Source organism: Pan paniscus, chromosome 3 (genome assembly GCF_029289425.2).
Source record: "Pan paniscus chromosome 3, NHGRI_mPanPan1-v2.0_pri, whole genome shotgun sequence".
Lineage (NCBI taxonomy): Eukaryota > Metazoa > Chordata > Mammalia > Primates > Hominidae > Pan > Pan paniscus.
In genome coordinates, this window is record NC_073252.2 from 132716799 (window position 1) to 132738624 (window position 21826).

Genomic DNA, 21826 nt, shown 5'->3' on the forward strand with positions numbered 1-21826 from the left:
TATGCACCTCTTTCCTTTGCTATTTTGTTCTATATCCTGTCACTGTAACAAACCACAATCATGATAATATGGTTTTTCTGAGTTCTGTGAGTTTTTCTAGCAAATCACTGAACCTGAGTGTGATATTAGGAATCCCAGCTCACACTCATATAGACAAAGAAAATGGATAAACAATCTAAAACACTACTTCTTTCTATTTAACCTAACTCCTCATTTAATAATGTGAAAAAATGGCTAAAATTTTATCTTTTGCTCAATTTTAAAATTACTAGAAACCTAAATAAATGTAGGATCTTTTAAAAAAGAAATCTTTATAAGGAATTATTTATAACATGGATATTTGCAGGAAAATATGCATAAAAAGGGGAGTAAATCTTGCAATAGGAACTAATAATGAAAAATAATTTAGAGTTTACTTACAAAGAAATCAATTTTTGTTATAAATATTTTCATATGCTATGACCTGCTTTTGTTGAACTGTTTGTTATATTTCCAGTTTCCGGTGTCTCATCAATACACATTCTTGGGTAAGAATACTTGCTGAATCAAATTACTAAAGCCATTTATTTAAAAAAGTTATTGATATTTTATGCAATTTTATTACTTTCTTTTAATTTATTTTAACTGAGGGTCTTGTCCCCATGACATAGAAATTACTTGAAAGGTTATTTCTTTAAAAGCCTGAATCACAGCTCCCTTATGACATTTAGGCCCCATGACTGAGCCAGACACTCATTCAACATGTCTTCCTCAACATTGTTGAATGTTTTCTCTCTGTGATCATGCAAGGTGACTTCTCTTTGTCTTATTCTTTACCACAAGTTTATTCAGTATAACTCTGCACAGCTGAAACCTAACTGGGAGCAATGTTTTAGTTTTTGTTGATTGCATAATTAGTGTCACACAAATTACTTGAGGCATGGTGCTTCTGTGGCCGGGGGTGGTGGCACATGCCTGTAATGCCAGCACTCTGGGAAGTTGAGGCTGGAGGATTGGATGAATCTGGGAGGTTGAGACCCACCTGGGCAACATGGTGAAACCCCATCTATACAAAAAATACAAAAATTAGCCAGGCATGGTGGCAGGTTCCTGTGGTCCTAGCTACTCGGGAGGCTAAGGTGGAAGAATTACTTGAGCCTGGGAGGTTGAGGCTGCAGTAAGCCCAGATCCCAACACTGCACTCCAGCCTGGGCAAGGGAGTGATACCCTGTAACAACAACAACAACAACAACAGAAAGTTAACAGGTTTTCATTTTATACTAGTTTGTTATATATTCACGTCCTCTGATCTTTTCCTGTTTCTTGTGCTGCTTTCTACCTGAAATAGCTCCCACTCATCTTTTTCTTGTTTACTTCATCCCAGCCCTTCAAGACCCAGCTCGGAAGTGTCTCACTCCCATGTAATGAGGCTTTTCTTCCTATAGCTCCTCCCCCATGCAAGAATATATCTAGCTTATTTTTATATATCCCTTAGAAATCTGTAGCATAGAGTTTTGCATATTACAAATGTTCCATAAATATTTTTTGACTTGAAGTAAATTTATTTAAATTAATATGAATTTTTCTAAAGTTGCATTTCCAATTGGAAATAAATAATTTAGCATTCATAATACAATATACTCTTCAAAGATCAATAAAAGGAATCACTTCTCCATGAGAAAAAATATTTGTATTTTTTTTTCTAACAGCTTTGAATGAATGACTAGTCTTCAAGTAAAAGGCTGCTGGGATTTAATCATTATATAACCAAAGATTTCCAAAGTTATCTAACAAGTATTCTTCAACTGTCATTTACTGCCAACTCAAGGGAGCTTTATCCGAAGAATAGTAAAAACTTAAATCTGTTGTTTTCCCATGATGGTTCAATAACTTCATGACTTGTTTTCTTTCCCCTAATTATAATTTCTTACTGTTCAAAATATTTTAAAAATTAACCTTGGTTATAACCCTATCATTTGAGGCCTCTAGCGATTTGTTATTTATATTGTTAGAGTTTGGGTGCTACTTTAATGGAAAGATTTATTTTTCTCATTTAATGAAGTCTGTTTTATTTTAAATCATTTCTCAAGGACATAATTTGAACTCATGGGATTGCTAGGCAATTCACTGTATTATGAGTAATTTCTAAATTGCTTTTTAAAATTTATTATATGCAGGAAAAAGTGGTTTGAAAACTTTCTGATAAATTTAATACATGCTAAAAGTATACTCTTGTGAAAGCAGATATATCTGTTTTGCAGCTATAGTGGCAGTTCACTGTGAATCTTCATAAATTCACAGGCATATTATTAGCTAACCTTATAATTGAAAAACATAAGTATAAAAAACTACTAATACTAATATATTAAACAGGAAGACAAAATGTCAAAAAGTACACTCATATGAACAAGCAAAAGTAGAATATTTTGTTGTATTATTGTTGTTATTGTTATTCATGGCCAGTTTAAGAACACTGGTATTGTTATGTTCCTGCTAATCTAGTTAACAGATTTGATAATTATAGTAGATTTACTATGACCTATGTTTTTTCCTATACTTATGCAGAAAATTGATAACCCTATAATATGGGCAAGCATAGTATTTTTTATCATGCCAGATGTATAGTAGATACACAATCTGTACCAGTTGTCAAAATGTGGTGAGTTGATATTTATGGAGGTGGCTATACTCTGGCTTCCTCTGTCCATTCTGAAGAGGACAAGGAGACAACAGATCCTGTGAACAAGATAGGTGGAGATTTGGAGATGCCAGCGTTTCATCTATAAACTCCAACTTTGTCTTGATTTGGTAAACATATGACTTTCATTCATACTGAATGCCCCTATCAAACAAGCATTACCCATCTATCTGATTGTTACTTAGAGTGGAAGTAAACTATTTCAGCTCACAACAAAGCATTCACTGAAATAGGCAAGGCTAACAACTTTTGAAAAACAGACTCATTCCACACACACCAAACATTTGCTGCTGCCTCATTAGGCTAGTATCTCACTGGTAAAGGCTAACTAAATATCATCTAAGGCCATATGTTTTAAAAATTTAGTTTTTACATTTTGTTTCAGAATCATTTAAAGTAACTGAAAATAACAGGCCTCCCAAACAGATATCAAATTCCTTGCTAGAATTTAAATTTTACAGACAATTTCCTGATACATCACCTACATTTTTGCATATTTCCAGTGGTTCTTACGAGCTGATAATGAAAGAAATGAGAGATGAAAGTTAAAATATGAATAGACACAACATGTCAATAGATGCAATTTGGAATATATGAGTCACTGTTAGGCTTCATAATAGGAATGTACAGAATTATTCATCTTTAGTTAGCAAAAAGAAGTATCTTGAAAACATTTTGAGACTATATTAATGAAGCTCCATGGAATTAAGCATTTAAGGTTTTCCATTCACTGACCGGGCAATTCAAATATTCAAAGAGGTAGAATGCAACATAGGCAAGCTTTATTCAATATATAGTTATTTAGCATAAACATAATCAGTGTATTAATTCATGTATGTGTGTCTTTATTCAGATTATACAAATTAAAAAAAAACTGAAGTGAAGTTCATAAAGATACTACTATATATGATAAATATATTCATATCATTTTAATAAAGTCAAGGAAATAAGCCTTTAAAGATTATTCATTCCAAGCATCTGCCCTTAGAAAAAAATCAAGTAATTCATTTCAATCCAGTGAAAAAAAGATAATCTCAGTTAGACATTGTTCTCTGCGTAATATCAGTTGTTTTATAGTAGGAAAATCAGTAAATATTGATCACTTATAATGTGTAAGGAAAAACTAAATGTTTTATGTAGGTTATTACATCTTTACCAAATACCATGGAGATTTCCACATGGCATAAGTGATGATTAGAGAGGTCACATCACTTGTTCAAGGAAACACAGAACAGGTCTGCTGAATAGGTGTGTTGATCTAAGATAATCAGTTCTAATTAAATGAGCTATATTTGTATTTTCTTGCATAATTCCCCAATAACTAATTGATTCAAAAATAATACGAATCAGAGAAAAATACCTATCACTGGAAGCCCATGTTCTGTCCCAACTAAACAAAAAAATAAACAAAAACCATACAATAATTTGTCTTGAAACATGATGGGTTATATTCTGAATCAGAGGAGGAAGCATGTCTTTTTTTGTCCCCTACAGTACCACATGGCTTATCATATTGCAGGCATTAATACATATGTGTTTGATAAGTGATTAAATAAGCATCAATACAAATATGAGAGGGGACAGAGAGAGAGAGAGAGACTGACAGAGAGAAGGTAGATGGAGGGAGAGAGGGAGCAAAATGAGAAGTCATAAAAAAACTGAAGGAGTCATTTGAAAAGTGTTAAAAGATAAGCCAATTGAGGTCAAGGAATTAGATTTCATCTATTCTCTTTATACATTCTTATTATGCATCTGCAGTTTCTAACACTGTATTGGGCAGGAGAAATTCAATGGTGAATAAGACAAGGCAACCTGTTTCCTCATAGAGAATAGAGCCCAAGGAAAGGAGAGAGAATAAAGAGCAATTACCATTCAGTGTGTTAAGTGATAGGAAAGGGAACCTGTGGGATTCTAAGAGGAAATTAAACAATGGAAACAAAACTATATTTGGAAATAGAATAAAACTTTCCAAGAAAACTAACATTGAGGACTAAATCTATGGATTGAGAAGAGTGAAATTGTAAGAAGGAATTATTGGTTGGGTGAGGTGGCTCAGCCTGAAATCCCAGCACTTTGGGAGGCCGAAGCGGGTGGATCACCTGAGGTCAGGAGTTCAAGAACAGCCTGGCCAACATGGTGAAACTCCGTCTCTACTGGAAATACAAAAATTAGTCGGGTGTGATGGTGCTTGCCTGTAATCCCAGCCACTCAGGAGGCTGAGGCAGGAGAATTGCTTGCACCTGGAAGGCAGAGGTTGGTTACAGTGACCCAAGATTGTGCCACTGCACTCCAGCCTGGGCAACAAGAATGAAACTGTTTCAAAAAAAAAAAGAAGAGATTATTAAAAAATTGTCCATTTCAGAGTTTTCAGATATAATATTTCCTTTTCCCAGGTAGATCTGTAGTAATCTATATGGAATGTTGATTCAACTCAGAAGTTTGTGTAAGATTCAGAGGAGTTAAGGGAAAAGATCAATTATTATTGTGTGGCTATTCAATGGCCAGACTCTCTCCATCTCTTCTCTTTTCTTCCTACACGAACATGCGCTGGTTCTAACCTTTTTGTTATTGATTGAACTTCCTCTCTGATGGTACAAAGTATGTTGTATTATACAAATAATTTTTAGGAAAATTATCTGTCTCCAGCTGTGAGATTACTTGATAATACAGTATGCAGATAATGTCTCTATTGGCATCAATGTTTATTATTTCAAAATTAAGATTAAAAATGCATTTGATAAAATTATGAAAAAACCCTTTTATTTATAATCTCAAAATAAGTAAGTGTGCAATATAGCAAAAAATGTGAAATTTCATCATGTACTATGCAGAAAACTACTCTGATATATGAGCTGTCATGTCAAATTATTTAAAATATTTTTCTATATAATTAATCACCTTCATTATCATTAAGAACTCCAAAATTCAACATTCTCCCTTAGTATTTAATGATTTTCAATATTGTGTGAATGCTTTGTCCTTTGAATCCTGACAGCACTTATGTGGTATATGCTCTCTTGATATTCTTGGTCTATGTCATCCCAATGAAGAATGGTGCTTGAAGGCAGATACTGTCCTACACAACTCTCTATCTGCTATGATGTTTAGTCCAGTGGCTTATTATGTGATTCAAATCTTACAATATTTGAAAATTACAAAATGAAAAAATAAACCTGACTTCTTTAAAATATTTTTCCACAAAATGACATGAGGAAAGAAGTTAAACCTATCAAATTAAAGATATGTCATATATATGTGTGTATATATATATATATTATAATTACATAAATATACTCAAAGGAGAAGATGTGATAGTAACAGCACATTACAGGAAACGCATTGGTCCCTTCTGCTAAGGGATGAGATATCTGTAGTAGGTATCTCATCAGGATGGCTTCTTGCAATCTTTCAAAAAGTTATATCTGAAACCCACAAAACCCCAGGAATTCACCTTTATGAAGACTTAAATACTAATATTTCTTCTTTCTAAAAACTTACACAAATTGCTTTTTCTGATAAAATATAGGACAATAGGCAAAGTAAATGTGGGCTGTTCAAGCAGCAGAAATTATATAGCAGATCATTCAACAGTTGCTGTAACTCACTCATAAGACGATCTAGAGAGGTCAGCAGGCTTCCAGTATTGTATTTCCCAATGAAGTCTCATTGAAATATTTTAAAATAAAGTAACACTTGTGCGTTAGTCTTACATCTTGTTAGGAGCTCGGCCTCCCCAAAGTGTTGGAAATACAGGCGTGAGCTGCTGCGCCCGGCCGGTTGTTAGATGCTTCTATAATTTTTCCTTTTCCGTTTTTTTGTTTTTGTTTTTGTTTTTGTTTTTGTTTTGGTGTTTTTGGGTGGGGAGGGGAAGGCTGAGATTCACTTAGAGTACACGGCTGCTAACTGCCAGTGACAAGGAAAGCTTAAGTACCTCTGATTTACCTGGGGCTGTACTCCCACACAGCCTCGGGACTACTTCCAATAACTTCCAACATTCTCTAATTGGGAAAGTAATTCTCATGGCACAATTTTATCAGGGAAACAAAACAAAGCCAAAATGGTAAGATAAAAATATGACAATAAATTCTATTATAATTATTACTCCAAATTATAGTAATATGCAAATTATAGGGCTTTCACTTGAACAACAACCACAATAGCCAGCAACAAGAACTACAGCCTATCCTGGTACATCTCTCCCTGCAAAATACAAATTTATAACTAATGAGGCAGACATAAATAAAAATGCCAAGTCAGTCCAACTCAACAATTAAAGAAACCATATTTATTTTTGTTTTTCCTTTATACCTCTGGTAAATCCTCAAAAAGAATCGTTAGAATATAGTTCAAGCAAACAACTGCTTCAATTTTTCTGAAGGAAAGGTTTGACTACTCTTGGATACGAATGAAAGGAGTTCCTCTGAAAAATGGAACAATGCAGGTCCATACACATATAGACTTCAATTAAAATGATGGTATCCATTTCTGTCCTCACATAATGTTCCCAGAAAAGAATAATATTAAAGTAAAAAATGAATATATATACAATGTAGGTAGGAGTATTCAGGATTTATTTCTATGTAGTTTGTAAATCCAATTTGCATAGATAAAACTGAGATAATTTGAGACACCCCATTAACGTTCCAGAAAGACTCAAGCACCATAATAAACAAGTAATTTGGAAAGTCTTATTTTCTAGTTTCATTTTATTCAATTTTCCAGGATAATTATATTACAATATTTTAATTTGTCATTTCTTACAATCTGCCCCTTTCTTTCAAAATTAACAATTTTTAAAAGATGTTAAGTAATATTGGTAACATCTTACACATACACACACATACATGGTGGCAAATTCGTTAAATCAAATTGAGATACAAAAAACTTAACTAAAAATAGTGTTACGTTTTAGAGTTTATATTCCAGTTTACTGGCAAATACTTATTTTATGCCAAAAAAAGTCTGAGATACAACTGAAATAACATTTAAGGTAGACTTACGCCTCAACAAAACCAGTCTATAGTTTTGACCAATGTGAATCGTAATCCTTTCCAAAGTAACTATCTTTTGAATATTGAATGCAAGAACAAAAAATAGTCAAAGTAAGTCCTATATTACCAGAGTTTTGTAAAATTATCAATGAGAAAAATGCATGAGATAGTTACATGTGAAAAACAATACTAGTTTTTTCCATAAACCATAAACTTGTGTCAACATTATTATACAAGATTTTCATTGAGCAATAATAATTTGAATTTTTTAGGCAGATTCTGGGAACATTCTTCAATACTGTTTTAAAAATATTACCCAATCCCTTGCTTTTTTCCCACTAATACAATTTCACCAATTGAATAAGAGAAAACATCCAGAGTTTAGCATCGGAGTGTCCCCAGAAAGTCACATTGGTGTCAAAAAATCTTGATATTAAATCTTATTCTATAGGTCTAAAAATATTTGTGTAATAATGCTGTATAAAATTTGTAGTAATATATGCTTATTATTAGGAATAGTTACAAAAAATAACTCAACATAGAAATGATTTTTCAACCTAATTCAACAAATATCTATTATTGTTTGATAGAAAATATGGAAGATATTCAAGCCTTATTTCCATGGATGACCAATAATTTCACAGTGGAATTGGCTCTAGTAGTATTGACTAGAATCTTTCTACAAGCAGGGCATTAAACTATTTAATAATTGGTGTCAGCAAAATTTACTGTCTACTAGAATGAAACACACCACCTGAATACCCCACACCTAATAATTCTCCATGAATTTAAAAAATTATTTCAAAAGACATTATGAAAATAATAATTTAAAATAATAAAATATTTACATGAAAATTAACAGAAAAGGGTTTGCATCCACAATATTAAAAAGGACCTAGAAATTGATGAGAAAATAATAGCGCATTCAATGAAAAAAAGACAAAGAATATTAATAGGCAATTTCCAGAAAAGGAAATAAAATATAAAACTTTGAAGGGTCATCAAATCAAATTGAGTCATAGTTGGAGAAATGCTAATTTAGGCAAAAACAGAACTGATCCCATATTGCACTGAACATACTTGCCACACTTAAAAGATCAACAAAAATCTGTCTTAATCAGGATTGGGGAAATGACATTTTCATGTATCCTTGGTAGAAATGAGCCTTTTAATCATTCCTATGGAAGGTAATCTGACAATAGCTGTTAAATTTAGTAGTGGCTTAGTAATATCACTTTGGCAATGTATTATATAGAAATCAAAATCAAACTACTTGTAATCCTATATGAGGTTGTAGTCTTGATATGTCCAAAAAAACAAAAACAACACTGAGAAAAAATAATTTGAGAATTTGTTAAATTAATTGTGGTACATCTATATAATGAAATAGTATGCAGCCTTTAAAAGAACATGGAAAATTGATATCCATTGATTTAAAAGATACAATAACTCATTTATTCAGTATACACACATTTCACTACCTGCCTATTATGTGCCCAGCAAAGTTCCAAGCAATGGAGATACATCAAGAGAAAGGGAAGAGATATTTGCCTTTGTGAATCATATTTTAATGTAATTTAAATGTGAAAATATGTAGTAGAATATTTTACGATATATTTTTGTTAAAATAAAAAATAAAATTTATTGATACAAAATATATCTATATGTTTAGATGAGAAAAAAGAAACATAGGACATATACACGGGCTTTTACAAATCACTATTATCACAGAACAAATGAGGACATGGAAATGGATTAAGGAAATGTACATATTTTCTTTGTATATTACTTGCGTGTGTGCATTCTCGATTGAGAGGACACTGTAATACATTTGTAATTTTGGAAGATCATACTTAAAGCAAGACTTTTTAAAAGTTTGCAAATAATTTCATGGCAAAACCTTTATCATGGTGAAAAGAATTTGGTGTCATCTTGCAGTATATTATTTAAAAATTATTCTTACAAAAAATTCATTTAATATCTTCTTTTACAGTACCATCATCTGAACAATTACTTTTCATTCAGCATCAGCTTAGAGTTTCTATGCTTAACTATTTAAGAGTTTCTAATATGTGGACAACAGAATAGTCAATGAAATCATTTGAATAGTAACATAAGAAATATTTTCAAATTATAATTATATATCAAATAATGTGGCCAGAGTGTCACATCAGCATTAATTTCTCAATACGTTATACTGTTTTTGAATCAAGTTTGCTTTTAGAATATACATTTCATAATTCCCTATTCTGTCTACTAGATTACATACTTTTTGAAGTCAGTCATCTTGTATTAATTTGGGATGGATTCATTTAAAATTGAAAAGATATTTGACAACCAGCTGGAGCTGGAATGTTATGAACTTAATTTATCTAAGGATTAATAGAATAAATACATTAGAATTAAAATATGGAATTTTATTGTTTGGAAATGATGGTTAACAGTTGAATTATAGGTCTATTGATATTTTTATTTTATTTTTATGTTTAATTCTCTTTAATAGCATAAATCACTGCAAAGTAAAATATTAAAATGGCATAATTATAGAAAACATATGAAAAAATGAGAATTCTGTATACATGCAAGATAGAAAAATTACAAAAAGAGGCCAGACATGGTGGCTCATGCCTGTAATCCCAGCAGTTTGGGAGGCCGAAGGGGGCGGATCACCTGAGGTCAGGAGTTCAAAACCAGTCTGGCCAACATGGTGAAATCTTGTCTGTACTAAAAATACAAAAAAAAAAAAAAAAAAAATTAGTCTGGCTTGATGGTGGGTGCCTGAAATCCCAGCTACTCAGAAGGCTGAGGTGGGAGAATCTCTTGAATCCGGGAGTCGGAGGTTGCAGTGAGCCGAAATAGCACCACTGCACTCCAGCCTGGGGGCAGAGCGAAACTCCACCTCAAAAAAAAAAAAAAAAAAAAAAAAAGAAAAGAAAGAAAAATTACAAAAAGAGGGAATCAGGAAGCAGGAAGATTTTGCCTATGAAATATGTACAAAATATATAAGCAATTATGTTGATTATTTTTCTGTGTTATTATAGATTATGTTGAATGATAAGGTATGCCATCCACTTAATGGACTCCCATTTGTTTGGCCAAAGAAAATAAAGGATGATTCCAGAAGAAATATTTTTGTTATATATTGACCTATCATTTCAGTTAGGCAAGTTTGAGCAAATGGAATATTATTGTACAGCTTAAGGTTCCTGTATTTCAAGAATAAGAATGCAAAAGACAAAAACAAATGGAGTCAAACTTTAGACTCTACTTATTTTGAAATTTATGGTGTGAATTTGTTTAGGGGACAATGAAAATAATTAAGAAAAAGACCATCATAATAAAAGAATAGCTTAAAAAGCCCTCCAACAGAATATATTGAAGAAGATGGCAAAAAGGAATGTTTCAAAAAGTAGAATGACCAAGTACAAGTTAATATGAGATAGTAAAGGACTTTTCAATAAAGTGCTAGTTAAAGCAAATAAAAATGCCCAATTCAGGGGAGTCGATATAAGAGAAATGGCTAAGGAAGAAAGCAAAGCAATTCCTGATTTTTTGAATGAACCTAATTCAAAATTTAGAAGAAACAAAAACAAAGGATTAAACTATAGCTACAAAGAAATATTGCTATTTTTGGAAGGAATTCTGAATTGTAATCATGAAGATGGCCTTGCTTTAATTTCTAGAATCTACTCACATTTGTGTTTGATTTGTGAGAATAACAAATTCCTGTGACATCATGTTCTTATATAACAATATAAAGTCCTATTTTACTGCCCTATTAAGGCATATGTGGAAACGGGAGAAGATTTTCATTATCACAATGACCTGTAGTCTGAGGCCTGTGACTACTACTAGAATCAAGGACCATGCACTAAGTAGTGGATACTACTGGAATCTAGGACCATGCTTTAATGTCCTAAGTGCACAGTATTATCCCCATCAAATGTCTGTAGTGCTTCTGAAAAGAAACACAGGCTGAATGTCCCTTACATCTTGAACACAACTGCTTTAAGATTTTAACTTCTTGGGGCATTAAGAAAAAGGTAGACATCAAGTTTACTATTTTAGCCAAAATGCTGAGATATATCCAATTGTCAACAATTTAGGAGAATAAGCCTGAAAATAAATCCTGATTGAAAGAATGTAAAACTATGAGTTTACTGTGCAAGGAGACTTCAAAAAGATTATGGAAAATATATATTATGGAAAAACTGTGCATGGATTTTGAAATTTTTTTGCATCAAAATAAACTTGTACCAGCTTTTGATAACATGTCTAAATAAGATTTAGGTTGAGGCAGTAAGAAGGATAAGAGAATCAGTTTGTAAAGCATCCCAATCAGAGCAACATTAATTCTGCTAAAATTAAAGCAAGAACAGATATCTAACTTACCTAACTTACGGTGAGACTTGGATGGAAGAATGGTGAAATCACTAATGCTTTACAAAAAGTTTAATGGGGATAATGCCCTATTAGAAATTAGTAGTTTCCAAATCAATAACTTGTTTTAAGAAGGGACAAGATGATGTTGAAGATGAAGCCCACAGCAGCTGATCATCTACATCAACTTGTGAGAAAAAATCCTGTTGGTGCCCCAACTGAAAAGGATCAATGATTAACAGAGATTTATAGAGCACCCTTGACATGAGTGAATCCATCTTGAGAGACAACTCCATCTTAAATTTCAAAAGTCATCAAGCCAATAGTGTCCAGATGTTCCTTCAATCAATAGACAATACCCAACCAAAGAAGGACATAATCCTTTACTATCAGTCCTCACCAGAGGACTCAAGGGTCACAAAGTAAATAGGACTTTAGCAGCTAAACATGGTCATCTTGATAGACCCCATCTTGCTGTTACTCTTGATCAGCACCTGGCTTCTGACACCAAACACTCTGCCCAAATCAAAGACTCTTCCTTGCAAAGCATTGACTACTGTCTGGATCAGGCCAGGACACTTTCTTTGTCAACATCACTCTCCTTTGACTGGTTTATTTTAACTCTCTTTCCTATCCCCCCTTTTTTTTTATGTTAAATGTTACCGTGCTTTGTGTAAAATCTTAATCTATAATATTTATATATTGATTATGTATACTACTAGGTATGGTTTACAATGTGGACTGACCTGTGGAGAGGCTTGATCCTGTGTGCCCATGGTTCTGACTACCAAGTTAATGGGTAGTAATAAGGAGACTTGCTTCCTTGGGAGCTCCATGTAGCTTGAGGCATTTGTGATTAAAAATAACATCAATAAAAATTTGACTTTGTGAAAAAACACAAACGTGTGGACTTAATTATGTCTGATCTTGCGCCACTCACAACAACAACACAAATAATAGCCAATACCATAGACATCTCAATTGGTCCAGTTTCCACAATTCTGACTGAAAAATTAAAATTGAGCAAACTTTCCCTGAATGGGTGCCAAAATTGTTGTACCCAGATCAAGTGCACACAAGAGCAGAGTTTTTGATGAAAATTTTAAACAAATGGGTTCAAGATCCTGAAGCATCACTTCAAAGAATTCTATCAGGAAATATAAAGTGTCTTTACCAGTATGATACTAAAGAAAAAGCAAAATGAAAGCAATGGCTACCAAGAAGTGGAAGTGGTCCAGTCAAAGCAAAAGCAGATTGATCAAGAGCAAAGGTCATGACAATAGTTTGATGGGATTTTTAAGGCCTCTTGCTTATTGATTTTCTGAGGCCAAATAACAATGCCATCTGATTATTAGAGAGTGTTTTTATAAAGTTAGCCAAAGCATTAGCAGAAAAATGCCCAGGGAAACTTCACCCGAGAGTCCTCCCTCCACCATGACAATGCTTCTCTTTTCATCTCTCACCAAACAAGGGCAATTTTGCAAAAGTTTTAACGGGAACTCATTAGACATCTAACTTACAGTTCTGATTTAGCTCCTTCTGACTTCTTTTTGTTTTCTAATCTTAAAAAATTGCTAAAGGGCACATATTTTTCTTTAGTCAGTAATGTAAAAAAGACTATATTGCATGGTTAAATTCCCAGGACTTAAGTTGTTTTTGTTTTTGTTTTTGTTTTTTGAGAGTCTCACTCTGTCACCCAGGCTGGAGTGCAGTGGCAGAATCTTGGCTCACTGCAACCTTTGCCTCTGGGTTCAAACGATTCTCCTGAGTAGCTGGGATTACAGGTGTGTACCACCACACCCAGCTATTTTTTTATTTTTTTTATTTTTAGTAGAGACATGTTTTCACCATGTTGGTGAGTTCAGTTACTTAAGGCTGAACTAAATGGTTGGTGTCATCCACGTGCTTACAAAAGTCTCTTGGCCTTGATAGAGCATATATTGAAAAATACAATTTATATTTTTATTTTTGCCTTTTAATTTTATTTTTCACATCCTTTTAAAACTCACCTTGCATTTTATATGTATTATACTCATAATAGAAATGTTGGCTTGGGAGTATACCATGAATTGTGAAAACTATAATATTTATCAGAAGAAAACAGAAATGTTATGGCTTGTAAAAAGCAACTCATTCTCTTTGCTATAGAGAAAAGAAAAGTGAAGTTTGGAAAGCTTGTGGTACTTATCCAAAAATACACAATAAAAATGTCCTCCCTTCCTTCTAACATAATGTTCTTTTCCTCTCAATAAGAATATTTTACGGGTGCATTTTACTTAAAAAATGAATAAAATGAAAATTTAGTTCTAAAAGTGCCCTAGTGAGTTAAAATGGTAAACAAGAGAAAATCTTAGTCCTTTTAGGTTGGTAGTTCATACATGGACTGTATAGGGTTTTAAAAATATGTATGTGATTCACATCTTAGGGTTAGTTAGTTCTGAGTGAAAAAGGAATTATAAATTGTTCTTTCTGTAATTTTGTTAAAGATATCTCCGCCAAAATATATGGCATTTTAAAGAAATATTCATTTTAGTTGAAATTTCAGTACTTCCACACAACTCCCATGTCTCATGTGTATGGAAAAGTCCCTGGCATCTCTGAGTTCATGACCCATTTAGAAGATAAGTGGCTATGCAAAAGGCTTATACGATAAGGATTCATATTATTACTGATTGCCATAACAGTAATTCACTTCTGCAGTCAGGCAAATATTTAGTTTACATTTTAAGAACTGCATTGTAAAGTCTACTCTGTTTTCTTAAGCAACAACAGAATGGGTTATTGGTATTTGCAGTAATCTAATTAGTAGATTTACATACTGACTACTTCTTTAATAGTTTCCTTCTGAAAAGGTTCTCTGCATACAAAGTGGGTGTGCATCCTAAAGACAGAATAAAAAGCAAGTGATTCATCCAGATGCTTTCCCATTTTGTTATTTAAACTAAAAGTTTTAGACAGTGACAGGGACTCTAAGAATTTTACTTCCATTTTATACCTTCATTTTCATCTGCAGTGCATGATTTCAGGTAACAAGCTAGCATACATTTTATGTAATTATTAAGGGTCAGTGTACCTTTCACTATTATTTGATTTTTTAAATATCACATTGTATAGCCACTTGCACTCTGGCCTCATTCAGGGTGTTAATGTGTTCTGTTGAACATATTCAGTTTTCAACTACAAAGGGTTGAATTCTTCTTTTGTAGCAACAACATTCCTTTCTTCACTACTGAAATCTCCTGAGATTTTGGCACACACTGAACTTCCAGTTGCCCACTCTTTAAAAAATATATATAATTTTTAATTTATAGGAATTAAGTGATTTTAGGTACTCAACACCAATTTTCTGCGTTATAGAAATTTAAGTAAAATTTTAATTTAAAACATCTTAAATTAATTTTTAATTGAAGATTAAAAAAAATTTTTTTTTCAGCTGGGTGCAGTGGCTCACACCTGTAATCCCAGAACTTTGGGAGGCCAAGGCGGGTGGATCACCTGATGTCAGGAGTTCAAGACCAGCCTGACCAACATGGAGAAACCCCATCTCTACTAAAAAAATATAAAATTAGCCGAGCGTGGTGGCGCATGCCTGTAATCCCAGCTACTCAGGAGGCTGAGGGTGGACAATCGCTTGAACCTGGGAGGCGGAGCTTGCAGTGAACCGAGATCGCGCCATTGCACTCCAGCCTGGGCAACAAGAGCGATAGTCCATTCCCCCCACCCTACCCTGCCAAAAAAAAAAATGCTACAGCTTAGGCATAGCTAAAGAGTATACCCACTGGCTAAAACAAAACACAGGTATTATAGTCAGGCAAAACTGGGTTCAAATCCTGACTTTGCTACTTAATATCCAGTGGTCTTAATCAAGTTATTTAGTATCTTTGGGCCTCTTTTTCTAATTCTATAAAACAGGAATAGCAATGGTACGGTCGAGCATCAGAGAACTAGATGTCCTGCTTGTCCGTTCTTAACTTGGCATCACTCCAGCCATTTTCTTCTGCATGGCTCCAGGGAAGCCAGAAACTGCATTTGCTTCAATCCCTTCTCCTTGTAGTTCTCACTTTGCCAAATGGGAGACTCCTAAAAGATCTCAACATAGGAATAAAAGAAATTTGTATTTTCTGCAGTTGGTTGTTGCCAGATGTGTAAGTGGACATGAGACTCCCAGGAGCATTCCTGTGAGCTGTTTGGAGTTTCAGCACAAGATCTTTCCTGTTTTCTCTGACCTTTAGTGAGTACCGCCTTGACCTTTTCTTGCTCAATCTTTCAACAATTGTGAAAGCTGCTAGTTCCTACATCAGCACCACTACTTTTGGATTACATAGAGTCCCTTCTGTGGAACTGAGTAAAATAAACTAATACACAGTAACAACAAAAAACAAGATAGAAATTTCAAATATTTGAAGTCAACTGAGTATACTGTGAACATAGCACATATATTTATTATTAAGGTAGAAAAAAACTACCACTTGTTACTCAAATAATAATACATGTTTATTGAACACTTACTAAGTTTAATGCTCTAAGTACTTTAAATTACATACTTATTTAATAGCTACAAGTAACCTTGAAGGTAAGTAGTATATTATTCTATTTTATAAGTCAGAAAACTGAGACAGAGAAAGCTTAAGTAAATTGCAGGAGGATATATGGGTTGAGTGGAAAAGTAAAATATCAAAATTCAAAAGTTTCACTCCAAAGCCGCCACAATTCACCACAATGAATAATATACTGTCTCAATATCTAACTTTATGCTCATGTCCCATATTTTACATTTTGTGACTGTAATCACTACCTAATGGGGTTTTCTTTTAAACGAGATAGCATTTCCTCAGATATTTAGCATAGAGTGTGCTCCGGAATAGGCATTAAATAAGAGGACATCTAGTAACAGTTTTAGCAATGTTATTCTTTTGAATATTAAGATTGCCTCTAGTAATTACCATAGTTCATGCAGAGACCTTACCTTACTCATTTCTCTCTTGTAGCACCAAACATAGTGCCTGACATAAGCAGAATTGTTCTAGGACTCCTGTTATTAGCGTTTAATAAAATATTGCCGGTAAATTTTGTTTAATTGCCTTATTTATCAATCCAAATTTACATAATTAAAATACTCATGGTAAGGCATGAAATAATATTCAGAAATAATAATTGCACTGAATCAAAAGAAGATTTACAAATAAAAAATTCAGCATTTTGCACTGCAAGAGACCTCAATTTGCAAAAGCACAATTGAGATTACTTGGGAGGGGTCTGGTATGAAAACTATCAGGTTTAATAGAACAAAGGAAATTTGATATTCCATTCAGATGGTGATACAAAATGGCATAATACATAAATGAAATGATATTTCAAAGAGGTATTTCTTAGTAAGAATTGATTGCATTTGTACAACTGATTTATGCTATTAAAATAGCATTACTTTAGACAGTAAAATATAAGCAATACAATATTTTAAAAAGGGACCTATAATCCTGGCTAACACGATGAAACCCCATCTCTACTAAAAATACAAAAAATTAGCCAGATGTGGTGGAGGGCGCCTGTAGTCCCAGCTACTTGGGAGACTGAGGCAGGAGAATGGCGTGAACCTGGAAGGCGGAGCTTGCAGTGAGCTGAGATTGTGCCACTGCACTCCAGCCTGGGCGACAGAGCGAGACTCTGTCTCAAAAATAAAAATAAATAAAAATAAAAATTAAATAAACAAATAAAAAGGGACTTATATACATATTTTAGATGAACACACATTTATGTATATATACATATATACATTTTATGTTGTCACTTAACAATGTTGAAGAAGTCATTTACAAATTTTGCAGTTTAGTTATATAATAATAGTGATCTTGATCAATGCATTTCTACATTATAAATTGTACAGTTTATTAAATATAAATAAGTACGTATAATTTTGGAAAGCAATGCAATCTTATCCTAAAATGATCACATGTGTCTGTAATTGATAAATTGAAGTTATCGTCAAGAAAATAAGAAATGCTTGGATATACTTTTCTTTAGGTACAAGAGAAAAAGAGTTTAATCAAAACTTTCACAAATATTTCCCAGCCCTTCTTTTTTTCCCCTCTTTTATATCAAGACTAATTCTTTTGCAAATGAACTCAAGACCATACCTCTTTGATTATTTCTGACATTTTATTAGATGAGATATGCAAAGGTTCTTGGGCTGGGAACATTTACTTATCTGGTACATCATATGCCTTTATAAAAATAGCTGAAATTAGATACAGCTCCTATAGAAACTTTATTTTTTATAATATTAACCTTTTTAACAAGGCTTTTGATAAAAAGTTTTTCCTTTTACATAATAATAGTCTTTATTTCTTTTAAGGTTATAAGGGCTAGAAAGAGAAGAGCTGAAAGTCAAATGTGCCGGGCTGTATGATATACAGTTTATGTAGAAAATCTTCAGTCAGTTTCCATGGCAGCTTGCAACTAAATATGTGATAAAATAAATTATTTAAAGTTTAAATTCTCTTTAAATACACTAGAGTTTATACCTCCTGAAGATAGTAAAGAGTCACTTAAGGCTATTTTACATGTATTAATGTATAGCTTATGAATAAATACCTTTTGTATATATTAAAAAACTGGGCATATTTTATAAAATTTAAAAGAAAAAAATACCATATTATGTATTGAAGATTCCAAACTCCAACCATGGGAGCTGTCAAGAGGGATATATATTTCATTTGTACCCAATATAATTTAAGTTTCACACTCCCCTGCATCTCTGAGATACCAGATTACCTGTGTTTTTTATATCTTATAGCCCACAGCTGACACTTCAGTCACTATGGTAACTATACTGTCTCTTACAGTAATACAAGGCTATATCCATGACCAATAAAATCTTGAACAGGGTTCATAAATAATCCATGTGAAAGTGAATCTTGCTGTCACATTAGTTTCCGGCTAATCTGGTTTTGGCAAGTGTATAATTATGTTGATGAAATTGGTTTAGTGGATTGTTTGCTCTGTCTTCCGTAATGATATAACATGTAGTGACAGAAACGAAGTAGCCTTATTGACTGCCAGAGCTGCAAAATGGAAGGAAAAAGTTTTTTCTTTTCTCTTAGAACTAGATTTATAATTGTGAGAGCAAGAGGATTAAATGGAAAAGCTGCTAATCTAGTAAATCCATGTATGATCTCAAAGTACCATATAGCATCCAAGGATTTTGATATTTATTTTTGATGCACCTCTCATTTTTACAAATTGTTTGTGTGTATATTTATTATGCATATATTAACACATGCATATATGTATGTGTATATATATGTGTATATATTCCCCTTCTGAAATGTTATTTATTTTTTGTGTTTACCATGAGGATAATTGTAACCTTGCTGGTAACATTTTGTTTGTTATCACTTACATATAACAGGCTATTATGTTTTTCAACTTAATAATGTAGAAATATATTATCAATATTATATATGTCAAAACTAGAGATATATTTTCCTTAATTTCTTTATGCCATGTTTATCACCTTCTGTTGTGTCCAATATATGGTATTAATTATTTTAAATATTATTAAACTAACATTAAGTAATGTTCTTGGAAATTGTACTATATGTCAAACAACCTGTGTGGAAATTTATAAATTGCACCTAAATTTCTAAAAAACAGAGAAGTGAAGACCGATAATGTAAAATTTGTTAAAATTTTTATAATAAAATATTTAAAACAAACAGCAAGAACAAAACAATGAAAACCAAATAAAAATCATGTACAGAAGAAAATAATCTCAGTTTAGTTACTTTGTTGAGTAGTAGAAGTTTTGAAAATATTTTAGCAGTAACTTATTTCCCCATATATCTTTCTGTGAGAAATGTATAGTTCTTTAAAATTTAATATTATGTTCAAAAGAGATGATTCTATTTAGATACTGGGCAATGTGGTTCACGGCTGAATTTATTTAATAGTTAACACATGAAAATTAAATAGGTCCTGCAAGGGACTCAGTATGAGAGTGTGTTAAAGAGGTTTTAAAAAACTAAAACCCATTAAGGAAAACATTTGCAACATCTGTTAAGTATACGATATTTTTAAATCTTTAAATCCATATGCCAGAAAAATACTAGCCAATACAAATCCTAAAGCAATCTCATTTTATACAAGAATAAGTCTAGTAAAATATAGCTGAACAAATCTTTAAAATACATTGTTTTTCAATTCAAATGAATATATAAAGCAATAATTAAATCTGTTTTCATAAGTGAAGCTCAAATTTCATTTTAAAAAATTTTATCTCGTAAATATAGAATCAAGAAAAGATTGTAGTTTTCTAACAAATCTATGACATTGTAATGTTATGCTCAATAGAAAAAAATGCAATTCAAATGGGTAAGGAGAGAGAATCATTTTAAGAATAAAAGAGCACTATAATAGCTCAATTAATAAACATGCTTAGTTCTAATGACCTGTTTTGTATTCAGAAACCTTATTTACAGGGGGAAAGTGATTTGAAAGCTATTAAAATATTTTATAATTATTAAAAATCTAAATAGTCATGAAAATAGCATTAGAAGTACTTGAAACTCCATATTTACATTTTTCTGATAAACAATAAAAGGTTGAGATAGGAGAGGAAGAAAGTCAGTTGAGCCTGTGTTAGCCAGGTTCTAGTTAAAAGGGGAGGTTCTAGTTTGTGATCTAAATGTAGTTTACCTTCCAGGGCCTGCAAAAAACATTTTGAAAAAGGTTATCACCTGAAACTTAAATAGGTCCTTTACAGGTTCCACATTTCTCCTCTCATAACATTTCATTTTTTACCTTACAGAAGACATGCTTATTTAAGCCTTTCTAATGCGGAAAGAGTTGGAATTACATAAATATCCCATATTCTTTCTTCTTTTTTTTTTTTTGTCTTTTCTAGTTGTTCATTCAGTATGGATTGACTTCTCCTTTAGCTGCCTGTTAAATGCTCATATAAAACTTAGCCAACAACTTATCTCCTAGGAAGCCTTTTGTGATTTCAAGAGGTACAGTTGAATACTTTTACTGCAAATTACTATGCTAATATTTGGTGTGCATTTAATATATGCTGTTGGAAATTGTTTAAGTTAGGGAACCTGACAGCAGACAGCTAATCTTTGCTTTGTAACTGTGCTGGGGATGCTGAGGCCACATTTAGTCTCAATGATTTGCTAGAAGAACTCACAGGACTCAGAATAGCTGCTTTGCTCATGTTTATGGTGCAAGAATATAAATTAAACTCAGCAGAAGGAAAAGGTGCATGGCAAGAAGTCCAGGGGAAAGCAGGCACAAGCCTCCAGGTATTCTTCCCCAGTGAGGTCTCACAAACATCCTTTAATTTCACAGGAACGTGTGACACACATGCAAATTGTTATTGACCAGGAAGCCTTGATGCTCAGGGTTTTTACTGGGAGTCATTTATTGGGGATCTGCAGAACTGACTGCAGCCATTCAAGATTTTACCCCCACACCCAGAGCAAAATCAGATGTTCATCATACATCACATGTTAGCATAAATTGTATGATCAAACTTGTATTATGTGGTCCAATGCCTAAGACACACAAAAGCATTATTATCAGCCAAAATAGTCCAAAGGCTTAGAGTTCATCCCTCAGGAGCCAGCCAAGGGACAGGCCTTTCTTGGCAATGCCCCAGGTCCCAGCAACCCATACCTGTTGAGTTAACTCCTTCTTGCATGGTAGCTAATTTCTCCCAAACTCACAGGCTTGAAGCAACATTTATTACCTCATAGTTGCTGTGGATCAGGAATCCAGG